The sequence below is a fragment of the Balaenoptera physalus genome, assembly GCF_965194825.1.
Source record: "Balaenoptera physalus genome assembly, chromosome: 3".
NCBI classification, from domain to species: Eukaryota; Metazoa; Chordata; class Mammalia; order Artiodactyla; family Balaenopteridae; genus Balaenoptera; species Balaenoptera physalus.
The window spans coordinates 16239263-16252673 of record NC_138890.1 but is presented as its reverse complement, the minus strand read 5'-3'; the positions used below and the strand labels follow the sequence as shown (position 1 = coordinate 16252673).

At 36.4% G+C, this 13411-nt stretch overlaps 1 protein-coding gene and 1 long non-coding RNA gene across 2 annotated transcripts in view; one reads left to right on the top strand and one right to left on the bottom strand.

The window, feature by feature from the left end:
- Nucleotides 1-990: 990 nt before the first annotated feature.
- The window catches only part of LOC309658802, a 51477-nt gene continuing 39056 nt past the window's right edge, over nucleotides 991-13411 (bottom strand). The window contains exon 3 of the long non-coding RNA XR_014262401.1: nucleotides 991-1252. This is a non-coding gene — a long non-coding RNA (uncharacterized lncRNA). The remainder of the gene's footprint in view (nucleotides 1253-13411) is intronic.
- PGLYRP2 (peptidoglycan recognition protein 2) overlaps nucleotides 10724-13411 on the top strand; it is a 360132-nt gene continuing 357444 nt past the window's right edge. Inside the window, exon 1 of the mRNA XM_082457708.1 lies at nucleotides 10724-11569. The gene's annotated coding sequence lies outside the window, so the exon portion shown is untranslated. The remainder of the gene's footprint in view (nucleotides 11570-13411) is intronic.

The window sequence follows — 13411 nt, the reverse complement described above, 5'->3', positions numbered from 1 at the left end:
TATTAGACTGAAAGCTGAACTTTTTATGAAGGATTATTTAAAACAAAATGCGTCTTGAGCCCAACAGCCTTTGAAACCAAACAATCCTGGGAGTTCAGTAAGGAAATGTCAACACTGTGGAGAACTTTTCGATTCAGAAAATTCAGTAATCCTATTTGATTTATGTTAACCGTATCAATATTAACAACCTTCTGCTTGATTTCAGCACTGATTTGAGAGCTGAGTTACTACTGGTCTTGTATTTTAACTAGTTGTGAAAGCACTGAGAGAGTTGTTCTTGGGTTGACCTTGACCTGCCTCTGGGAATGCTCTCTGTTCTAGCCACCTTGAAAAGCTTTATTCAAGTGCATTTCTCTGCCTTCCTTCTTCTCATCTGCACCCCTTGGGAAAACGAAAGATGCTCAAATATAGACGTTAACACTGCAGATGCTCTGTTTGGCAATGGTGTCTTTCAGCTTCCCAATAAAAAATTATATTGCTGACCACCCATTTGACTGAAAAGTGACTCATTTCACTGATAGATATCTGGATTGAGATGCCAAAAGAAATAGGTCGTTTCAAATTTCCTTCTTAATTTGAAGTCATAGCTTTGTGTTGCAACACTACTTGTTCAAAAGTTAGATCATGAAGGTTCCTTCCTATGACCTCCAAATAATTAATCAAAATGTTCTTCAATAGGCTATATAAAAAGCAAGCAGAATATTCCTAATTATCAATCTTTCTCTTGAGTCATATAGTTCTTGTAATTCCAAGGAAGAGAAACTCAAATGGAAAGTGTTACAATAGTCAAGCATACCAGCACTCTTATCTAACCATTCAGCAATTTTCTCTGCCAAGTCACTCTGAACCTTAGACTACTGAGAATGTCTTTTTAATTAATTTTTAAAGTTCTCCTCTTTTGAGTTAAAAAATGGTCACAATTTTATAAGTAAAATTAAAGAAAAAACACAAAATAGACCATCTGAGATATTTCCATTAGGCATAATATATATATATACATAATTTTAATATATATACATATATAAATGCACTGGGATAAATCTCCATCTTCTGTGTAAGTTGGACATAGGTCCATTTTCTTAGGAACAGGGAACTCCTTTCACAATGGAAGTGAGGAAATTGGCTGGACCATCCTTCTTGAATATAATTCCATGAAGCCGCCATTTAAGGTTGTCTGGATCGTGGTTCCTTCTAGCAATCTACTACTCCAACAGTGTGTAGTTCATCAAATTCATGTCTTTCTGAAACCAGGCTAGAAATACAAAGTGAGGTGGACGACTAAGGTAACTGACCAAAAACGAGGAGGAAGAGGAGCAAAACAATTTCCCAATTTCATTTTTCCCATATTCTCTGTGCTTTACAAGGGAAAAAAAATATTTGGGACTGAGTTCCTTTCATTCTTAGCCATTGTTGGTTCAAAGTCTGAGAAAAAAAAAAAAAAACAAACGTAAAAACGAAAATATGGAGTCCAGAATTCCATTAGCTCTCTTGCATGCAATAACACAACCTAAAAGGCCTTCCAAAATGAAGGGATAAACTTTTAAAAATATAGCCCAATCTTTTCAATCTAAACAAGTAAACACTAAAAATATATTTTAGAAATCCAGCAAACACACTAACCACAGTCAAAGCAAAGGAAGGCTTATGGCTTACCAAATGGCAGTGGCTGTCTATAAGAGAGAGCAAGAGAATACTCCAAAATTCTATCTGACCTGGCAGAGCTCAGCACAGCTACTATTCTTCTTTCCTAAAACCAAAGCATAAAGAAATTGAATAAAACTTGCCAAAATGTCACCTGCTGCCTCCAAAAGCAGATTAAAGAAGGGAGTGTCCAGAAATCAGGATGAAGAAAACTACTTAGAGAAGTCCCTTCTCCTATCAGTGGACCACCAGGGTAATAAAATGATAATAGGCCTTTTTGTCATCTTCTTTTTATAATTTATACATTTAAATTTCAGTTAACATTTTAAAAATATCCAATCAGAATGACAGGCATTTCCAGGGCTTCCCTGGTGGCGCAGTGGTTGAGAATCTGCCTGCCAATGCAGGGGACACGGGTTCGAGCCCTGGTCTGGGAAGATCCCACATGCCGCGGAGCAACTAGGCCCGTGAGCCACAAATACGAAGCCTGCGCGTCTGGAGCCTGTGCTCCGCAACAAGAGAGGCCGCGATAATGAGAGGCCCGCGCACCGCGATGAAGAGTGGCCCCCGCTTGCCGCAACTAGAGGAAGCCCTCGCACAGAAACGAAGACCCAACACAGCCATAAATAAATAAATAAATAAATAAATAAATAAATAAATAAATAAAAAAGAATGACAGGCATTTCCAGAAGTTCAGTTTTTTAAATCCTCACCCTTTTACAAATGTGAAAACTGAGGCTAAGTATAGCTGTCAAGGAATTTTCCTAAATCATTGAAGCTGTAAATTTGGGACCTAAGTCTAAATCAGTTTCTCATTTTGTCTTGGCTAACTTCTTAAAATTCTGTTTAGGGACATGGAGAGGGGAAAGGGTAAGCTGGGACGAAGTGAGAGAGTGGCATGGACATATATACACTACCAAATGTAAAATAGATAGCTAGTGGGAAGCAGCCAAATAGCACAGGGAGATCAGCTCGGTGCTTTGTGACCACCTAGAGGGGTGGGATAGGGAGGGTGGGAGGGAGACGCAAAAAAGAGGGGATATGGGGATATATATATACGTATAGCTGAAGCACTGTTATACAGCAGAGACTAACACAACATTGTAAAGCAATTATACTCCAATAAAGATGTTAAAAATATATATAAGAAAGCTATACTATAAAATAGATACAGTGATAATATATGAGAGGTGGAATTATGGCTGCTCTTTAATCTATTTTTGGATTATTTGATTACATGATTTCTCTATAAAGAATATGAATCTCTTGTGTAATAAAAGTTACTCAAAACCAAAAAAAAAAGAAAAAAAACCAATTCTGTTTAGGAAGAGAGGACAGAATGAAGGTTTGAGCATAGAAATCATCTAGAAATCACTGAAGATACTGGGCCTGTAGTGCAGTTTCATTTGTAGTGGGTTTGGCTTACATTCTTATATTTAGTTTTATTTCTATACAACTATCAAAGAAGGAGAAAGAAGTTGGGTAATATTTGCATTTTCAACTAATCAAAGCAGAATTGCTTTTAGCTTTAACAAAAAGATCGTTTTGTGATCTCAGATTAACATCTTTATTCTTAAATGGAGCATAAATAACATTTATTGGCTAAGATTATTTGCAATAAACAAGACTGTTTACTGTTTACCATCTAGCAGATGACTATTTGTAAGTCTCACTGAGTATCCTAAAAGCTTATACTGAGCTCTCATTTTACCAGAGTGAATTTAAATCAACTGCAGCAGCCAGAATTAATGAAACCGGGTAAATGATGCAAAGATATTCCACAGGGTATTCTGTTTTAATTAGAGATAGAAAATGTGAGTCATTAGAGGTTTTTAAAAATGTTGCATTCTATTACTTTCTCATATTTTAAATCTAGGAATATAGATGAAAACTAAAACATGTTAGCCACCTTAGTTCAGTTTTTAATGTATATCAGCTCTGAATTTATATTGAGTGAAGAGTAAAGAGTCTGAATGAAGAACATAATCTGGAGGCATTCAGGTACAAGTCATAAATTTTACTAGAAGTTGAGTATCTGTTAATTAGCAGGCAGCTATATAACTTAACTATAAAGCCACTACAATTCAAACATTGTAGCATTACTACATGAATGAACACGTATACAAATTAAAAAGAAAAGAATATCCACAAATAGTTCTAAGTATGTCTGGGAAGTTTGATTGTGATAAAGTCAAGTTATAATCTTTAAAATTGATGCCTAGAAAACTACACACCCATTGAAAACTAAAGTCTGTACCTCACACTACATACCAAAATAAATTACACCAGTTGCACATGTAAGAAGCTTGCAAGTTGCCACTTTACCCTAACAAGATGCGTCTTTTACAAATGTTTTCTCCGACTCTGTGGCTTTTCTTTTCATTATCTTGATAGTGATTTTTACAGAGCAGAAATTTTCTATTTTAATGAAGTCTAGCTTATCAATTCTTTCTTTCATGGATTGTGCCTTTGGTGTTATATTTTAAGTCATTGCCATACCCAAGGTCATCTAGATTTTCTCCTATGTTATCTTCTGGGAGTTTTACAGTTTTGTGTCTTACATTTGGGTCTGTGGTTCATTCTGAGTTAATTTTTATGAAGGATATAAAGTCTGTGTCTAGATTTTTTTTTTTTTTTTTTTTTACTATGGACATCCAGTTGTTTCCGCACTATTTGATGAAAAGACTATCTTTGCTCCATTGTATTGCCTTTGTTCTTTTGCCAAAGATCAGTTGACTGTATTTATGTGGGTCTATTTTGGGGCTCTTTATTCTGTTCCATTGATCTATTTGTTCTTTCACCAATACCACCCTGTCTTGATTACTGCACCTTCATAATAAGTCTTCAAGCTGGGTAGTGTCATTCCTTCAACTTTGTCCTTCTTCAATGAGGTGACAGATATTCTGGGTCTCTTGCCTCTTCATATGGACTTTAGAATCAGTTTGCCAATATCCATAAAATAACTTGCTGGGATTTTGATTGGGATCGCACTGAATTTCTATAGATTAAGTCAGAAAGAACTGACATTTTGATAATACCGAGTCTTCCTATTCATAAACATGCAATATCTCTCTATTTATTTAGCTATTCTTTGACTTCATCACGGTTTTGTAGTTTTCCTCCTATAGAGGTTGCACTTATTTTATTAGATTTATACTGAAGTATTACATTTCTGGCAGAGCTATTGTAAATAGTGTGGGTTTTTTTTTAACCTATTCCACTTGTTCATTATTGGTATATAGGAAAGCAATTGCCTTTTGTATATTAACCTTGGATCCTGCAACCTTGCTATAATCACTTATTAGTTACAGGAGTTTTGGGTCAACTCTTTAAGATTTTCTACATAGATGTCACCTGTGAACAAAGACAGTTTTATGTCTTCCTTCTCAATCTGTACACCTTTTATTTCCTTTTCTTGCCTTATTGCATTAGCAAGGACTTGCAGCACAATATTGAAAAGTTATAATAAAGGAGGACATCTTTGCCTTGTGCTTAATCTTAGCGGGAAAGCATTGAGTTTCTCTCCAGTAAGTATGATGTTAGCTATTGGTTTTTTTGTAGATCGTATTTATCAAGTTAAGAAAGTCCCTCTCTATTCCTAGTTTACTGAGAGTTTTTCTCATGAGTGCAGGCTGGATTTTGTCAAATGCTTCTTCCGCATGTATTTATATGTTTTTTTTTTCCTTTTTTGTCTTGGATGGATATTAATTAATTTTCAAATGTTGAACCAGCCTTATATACCTGACACAAATCCCGTTTGGACATGGTATATAATTGTTTTTATACTTTTTTAGCTTCAATTTGCTAACATTTTGTTGAGAATCTCTGACACAATTTTTATCACATTTCTACTATAAAAGGTTTGGGATTCTAATGAATTTAAGCTATTAATTAGTCTTATCAAATTGTGCTTTTTATTCAAAGATACACCATAGCAGAACCCTGAGGGAATGGATGGTGAATGGTAAGGCCTGAATTTACACTTCTTTTATTCTTTATACCCTGAACCCGTCTCTCAACAAGTGTTTACGGTTGATGTTTATTTTTTTGGGAATTAGACATAGCTCACTCCATTCATTCATTCAACAGATTCTACAATAGAAGGGAGGCTTCTAAGGAGGTAGGATGTGTTAGTGGGGCTGCAGGTTATTACAGGGAATCCAAGCAAGGCCTCATAATGGAGACACTGATATTTGAGAAAAGACCTAAAAAAGTGAGTGGATGAGTACTGTAGATAGTTAAGAGAATAGCAATTTAGGTAAAGGGAACAGCAAGTGAAAATGTCTGCCTACTATACTTGTTGAACATCAAGGACTAAAGAGTATAAGGTGTTTGGAAAAGAGTGAGCAAGGAGTAGAGGTAGAGGAGATGAGATCAAATATATAATGTGGAGGGTAATCATGTAGCAACTTTCCAGCATTTTAAGAACTTCAGCTTCAACTATGATGAAGGGGAAGACACTGAAGTCACATAATTCTTCTGACTTAGATTCTCAAAGGGTTCTCCGGCCACTGTGTTAAGGACACATTTCAGAGGGATAATAATTAAGATGACAGACAACGAAATCTTAATCCTGAGTGGTAATAGTGGAAAAGTCGAGAAATTGTCAAATTCTGGTTCTATCTCAAAGATAGGGGTGACACATTTTGGTTCTGTATTGGATGTGAAAGGAGAGGGAAAGAAAAAAGTCAAAGATGAATCACATTTTGTAACTGAGCACCAGGATGAATGGAGCTGCCCGTTTCTGTTTTGGAAAGTCTACAGGATAAGCATGAGTGACTATGTGTGTATTTGATTGCAAGGTATATTAAGTTTGGGATGTCTATTAAATGACAAAACAGAGATATTCTGTTAGTAACCAGTCTTGTTAGGTGGACCCAGTCCGTAAAGGACAACCTACCTAATCTGCTCAATTTGAAGACCCATAAAGGACTTTGGGGCATTAGTGTAAAGAGGGCTTCCTTTTGCGTTTGTGTGTATGTGTGTTATTTGCTTTGACACTGTGGTTAGGCTAAGGTAGCACTATTCTGGGCTTTCATCTTTGGCAACTTTTTTCCCACCAAGAAGCTTTTTTGTTGGGTTGATGCCAAATGAGTATTTGCCTGATTCTTCATGTCTTGATTCTTTAACTAGTTTCCTAGTTTGGACAGCCACAAATTTGGTTAGTATTTGTTAATTTCACCCTTCAACATGGACACACTTGAAGCCAAGTGAACTCCCACCACACTGATGGTAGACTCCATCTGAGCATGCTCAAAAGAGCACAGAAGGTTGTCCACGGGGAGGGTACTATCAGAGGCTGATTGACAGTATCTGTGTTGTAGACCAACTTAAGGGCAAACACATACGGTTCTTACGCTTTCCTGCTCCTGATAATAGGCAATGGCAGGCTCTGGATCACAATGTTTGAACCCAGCAGGGATAGTTTTGCACTCTATGTGGCATGACTATGATAAGGGGTATGTATCTTATCTAGCATGTATCTTCTTTTTTATGCTACACAAATACAAGGCTGTCACTTTCTGAGACAATAAACTTTCTCTGGCTGTGACAGATTCAAAGCAGATGCCAAGTTAGAAACATTTCTGAATTAGGTGATTTGGGTTCCTTGACCAGGTTAAAAAAACAAAACAAAACTGTTTTTCTTCTTGGTTTCACATTTAAACAATATGAGTTAGTCTAAACTATATGACCAAAAAATAGAACTACTAAAATAACAGGCCCTTATCATTATTATTTTGATATAATAAATAATAGAGGGATATTGTTTTACTAATAATTATCAGCATTTAGTAATGACAAGCCAAACATTAAGCCTTTAGGAAATTTGTGAACTCCTTCATTTCTTACAATAATTCTGTCAGATTGGTACCAGTATTTATCACCACTGATGAAGAAACTCAGTTTCAGAGGAAGACACTGAGGCACAGAGAGGGTAAATGTAACTTGTCCATAATTGCCCTAGCTGCTATGCTAGTCTGCTTCATCAAAAACTAACACCACTATCACATTTCTTTAATTGGACTTTAGATTCAGATAAACAATTTTTCCTGGTTGCTAGGAAATCATTTAACAAGCCCAGATTGCAATGCTTGAAATGCAAGTCTGAGCCCAAATCTGAGAACCCTAAACCATGTGGTCACTAAAAATACTGAGTATCAATTCTGAGCCTTCTAATATGAGTTTGCATTTAAAATAACAGGTCCTATTAGGAATAAGTGTACAAATGGCATTCTAGGAGGGAATATATCCAACAGGTGTTTTAAATTCCTTTAGTGGCAGTGAAAAAGTATGAAGGCATTTCCTGCAATACTAAATGAGCTGATTTGCTTTTGGTGGGTAAACACTGAACTTTGTTTACAAAACTTAACCTGAAAGTATTTTCTAAGTATCTTGCTATTACTCTACTCAAAGTTAGCCTTGTTATCTCCTTTAACAAACAAGAGTGCTAAGACACAGTCTCAGTTAGTATAGTATGGATAAATCATTTGCAGTCTTGGGGAAACTTGTACCTTAACGAGTGTCTTCAATTTGGGGAAGACATGAATTCACAATTGCCATTCTCTATGCATATTATTGCCATATAAACTAATTCCAGCAAAAGAAAGCTATAGTTAGGTAGATCCTTTCATAAAGTGATGCAGTCACTCAGGAATACTTTATAACCTAAACCGACTGGACAGCCAGTAACCAATGAATTATCCTAATGCTGATTCATCTGAGAGGTCCTTTATTCCAATGACTTTCAGTGCTATCCTTCTCTTTTCCTTTTAGGATTAAGCACTATGCATAAAGTCTTACTTACTCTAAGGTTCACCTTGTACCTCTCCTGTCATACAACTCGTCACTTTCCCCATCATATGCCACCAAATGCCAAAAAGAAATCTGAGTACTCTGTGGTCATGGCACAGGTATTTCTAAAGAGATGAACACCTGTTCAAAAATTACTAATCCGAGAATAAATATATGGGGAAATGAACTGGGGACATGACTGGAATCAACTGAAAGTGTGAGAGGACAGCAGGGCATATATGTGTGTCTGTATGTGCCTTAAAGAATAATGTTCTCTATGAGAAAAAATGCTTTATTGCCCCAAACTTTAATCCAATTAATATCTGGGAATATATTTCAAGACCGCTTTTATATACGTGTATGTACATAATGTTAGCATTGTATATTATTTGTGTTATGTTCTCCCTTCTATTCATGGGAATATGTTGCCTTTAAAGTTTAACCTTTCCTGTTGATTTTGTACATGGATGAAGGTTCACACAGTAAGATAAGGTCAAGGATTTCTTTCTCCAATATCATTGATATGAATTCCTATGACAATTTCTTTTTGATAGATTTTCAGATGACAGTCCAAGATAGTTCTGCCAATGGAAATCACAGGACTACCAAATATGGAAAAGACTTTGGAACACTTACAGTGTGTTTTCATGGTCTGCATCAGAATTCTACAGAAGACTTTTGGCTGAACTGGCAGTGAAATGGGAATGGAAAGTTAGTGTATCAGTTACTTTTCAGTGTGGTATGTTTTCTTTTCTACTATTCTACTATGTATTAGAAATTACGTAAAAATCAGGAAAAGAGAAATGGTTAAGAAAAAATATAATCTGTCATGTTAAAGACATTGGGCACTTACCTAGACTCACAGGTAACATGAGAGAACATGAGAGCTGGCTTGTGAGAGCTAACCTTGTTCCATTTCCCTCACTGTCTTGATGAAAAGCTTTGAGGCTCAAAGAAGGAAGTGACCCTGCCAGAAGCATACCATGAATCAGTGATGAAAGGGAGACTCCTTGGCTTCTGTAGAGCCATGCCTCTGTGCACAAGGTATTAAAGAAGCATTAATTAAATGCCCCTTTACCTAACAACGTGGAGCTTAATCATAGGGTTTGTGCTTCTTGTCTCTTCTTTTCTTTTGCTTTCTCTTTTACATCCTTGGGGGCCTTAGTTTTTAGTTGCTCTCTTGAACTGGATTTACAAGACATTTATTTTCACTAGCCCTTATTTTTTTGGATTGTAGGCTGAATTTTTAAGAAGTTGGGGAAGCATGCTGAACTGCCAAAAGTTAACAGATTAGTGGCAAAGAAATAAAAATAATTATAATGCCAATTTCCCTGGGTATTCCCTGTGTACTTTAGGGGTAAAAATAGTATTTGTAAAGTGATTTCAAAATGTGCAAATATTACCTGTGGGACATAACCTACTGGTTAAGAGCACTAACTCTGAAATTAATTTGCCTGGATCTTTTTTCCCCAGTTCCACCACTTATTAGTGGTGGGACTTCAGGAGTGTTAGTTCTTTGTGTTTCACTTCCTCTTTGAAAAACAACCTCCTCTTAATAACCTCACCCATTTTACAGAGCTGTGGCGTGGAGTTAATACAGGTAGAGTGCTTAGGAATCCATGCCACTCTTAAGTCTTTTAAAATCAATCTTACTATTGTTGTTACTACTATTATTATTTTGTTAGCTGTCCTTGAAAAAGTTTGCCAGCAGTACTCACTTGCTTTTCTTTTTGTTGTATATTCTCTACATCCCACTTAAGCGTTCTATCAAACCCTAAGAGGCTCTTTTCAGATATTTTACACCTCTTTACTTGTTTGTCACAGCAAAAGTAAAAGGAGTGTGGCTCCCCTTGATCGAACAAACCAGAACTTTGGTTTTCTCCCATTCATACACATTGGTGAACAGATGTGAATAAACGACTCCATGGGGCTTTCAGTCTGGAGCCAAACATCCAGGCTCTGTGTAACTCAACACTATTATGCACACATGTTGGTCCCTTATGACCCAAGGGAATCTCAACTAAGCCCATCATTATTTCAGGAATATGAAGAATGCTTTTTGTGAAGTAGTTGAACATAACAGAAATACAAGAAAAGGCAGAGGTGTTTCGTATCACAACTTTTCGAGAAATGCTCAGAGCTCTAAGATGTAGCTGACAATTCCCCCATCAGCTAATGCTTTCAAAGTGACCATAAATTTCACCATAAATACATTTTTTCAGCAATGGCAATAACGCGGTGACTCTACTGCTCAATTCCTCACAGTGTCAGCATTAAATACATTAAAAGTGTAAGTTAAAATATCTGTCTGATTGCTTCTGACATAACCCCAAGATCTCTTTTATTTCTGTACTCCATCAATTATAATGTGGAACATTAACACAAATTATTTCTAAACACTAACAAGCAATGTAGCAACAAGTGGCAGACAATCAAGGGGAGTTTTGCCATAGCACGGTGCTTATTTTGTTACAAGAAGGAATGCAAACCCAAAGGATGTAATTTAGAGGAAACTCTGTCCTGTCTATTCTCTAGGAACTAGAACAGGGAGACTGAGAGAAGATGATTCTGGGTAAATCAAACCGTTTTCTCCTAATTACAGCTGAATAATAGGGAGCAAACTCCCATGGAAGGTTGTGATCTGCTTAAAGATAGCTAGGAGGTTGCCCTGGTTAGGGTCTTTCATATACAGTTATTCAAGGTCAGACTTGATCATCTGTCAGGGATGTTACAGTAGGGAGAGTTTTGCCGTAGCTGTGAGACTCAGCAAGATCACTTCCAACTCTAAAACCTACAATTTTAATTTAATCACCAACACCAGCCATCATTAAGAGCGACCTCAAATAACTCCAAATCTGTTCATCTACTCACATATTCTTTACACAGTCAACAGGCCTCAAGTGATTACTACATGCCAGACACAGTTCTAAGACATGGAATAAGGGATAAGAAAGGTAACAACCTCTGTCACTGTGGGGCTTGAATTCTTTGGGAAGAAGTTCATCTAAATACAAAAAGACACCAAAGATAATATTTGTTTTGATTATTATTCTGTGAAAGAAGTAAGGTAATCTGATAAATTAGGACTGAGTTAGGCTAGTAGGACAATCAAGGAAAAAATATCTTTAAGAGATGAGTGTCAAAGAATAGAAAGGAATCATTTATGGACAATTTTTCTGGAAATAATATTTCCAAAACATGGGAACAGCAAATACAAAGGCCCTGAGGCAAGATGAAGCTTAACTACAATCAAGGAAAAAAAGAAGCTAAAAGGTTAGGTCAGGAGATAACCACACAAATTTACACCAGCTGGTCCCTAACTTCAAGTCTACGTGGATATATCCTTGAGGTGAGTTAGACATATATATCATCCAAAAAACAAAAAAAAAAGTTGACTCCAAAATTACCCTGGAAATTCTGAGTGAGACTCTTTACAAAGGCACAACCATATTAAAGATCACAGCCATCATTCTCCAAACTCCACTCTGGCCATCACTTGCAGGCATTTAACGGGGGTGTTTAATATCCTCTCTAAAATATTGGGCAGGAAGAACAAACATCCTAGCATGTCTGCACCGTGCACCTAGTGTCTCACAATTGAAAAGTAGCTGGAGCTCACTCTGCTGATGGCTTTTCCGGTTTTTTTTACCTTTTATTAAGAGTCCCATCTCTTTTAAGAACTGGGATATATTTTTTGAGGGAAATCAACTATAGGAAAATTCAACTGACAGAGATCATACTGCACTTGACTTTTCTGTTCTTTGCTACATTTATTTGTTGAGACAAACGTCTGTTCTTAGCCTTTTTTTAATGGCTCTGTTAAATAGAACGGACACACCGTACAGTGCACATACTTAAAGAACACAATTTACGTTCTGAAATATGCATATACCCATGGACCTGCCAACACAATCAAGAAAAGGAACATATCCATCACTTGCAAGTGTTTTTATGCCTCATTCATAAAGCCCCTTTTTTTCCCCACATTCCACCCCTCCACATCCCCAAGTGACCACTGATATGCTTTCTATCGTTAGAGATGTGTTTGCATTTTTCTAGAAATTTATATAAATGGATTCACACAGTGAGGACTCTTTCATCTGGCTTCTTTCACTCAATGTAATTATTTTGAGAGTAACTCATATTTTTGTGGGTATCAATAGTTGATCACTTTGTCTTGCTGAGTAGTGTCTCACTGTATGAGTATACCACAGTACGTTTACTCATTCACCTGTCGATGGGTGCCCGAGGTTGTTACAATTCTGTCTATTAAAAATAAACATGCTACGATGATCCACGTACAAGTCTTTGTATGAACATATGCTTTCATTTTTCTTGCATAAATATCTAGGTGCAGAAAGGCTGGATCATACGGTCGGTGTATGTTCAACTTATAAGGAAACAACCAAACTGTTGACTGAAGTGACTGTACCATTTTCCTTCCCACTAGCAGTGCAAAAGACTTCCAGTTCCTACACTGCCTCACCAGTACTTGGTGTGCTTGGACTTTTCTAATTTTAGCCATTCAATAGGTGTGTAGTGGTATCTCTGTAGTGGTATTACACTGAGCAACTTCATGTGCTTACTTGCATCTGTACACCTCCTTGGAAGGATCTCTTTTTAAATATTTTTACCCATATTGTCCCGAAAAAAAAAAAAAAATATTTTTACCCATATTGTTAATTTTTAAAATTTTTTCTAATTACTGAGTTTTGAGAGTTCTATACGTGTTAGAGACACAAGTCTTTTCAGGTATATAATTTGTAAATATTTTCTTCCAACCTGTGGCTTTTCTTTTATTAATAATGGCTTCCAAAGATGAAACCCAATTTATCACTTTTTTTCTTTTATGGATCTTGTTTTTGGTGTCATCTCTAGGAAATCTTTGCTTAACCCAAGGTCAAAAAGATTTTGTCGAAGTTTTAGAGGTTTATGTTTTGATCTACATTTAGTTAATTCTTTATATGGTGTGAAGTAG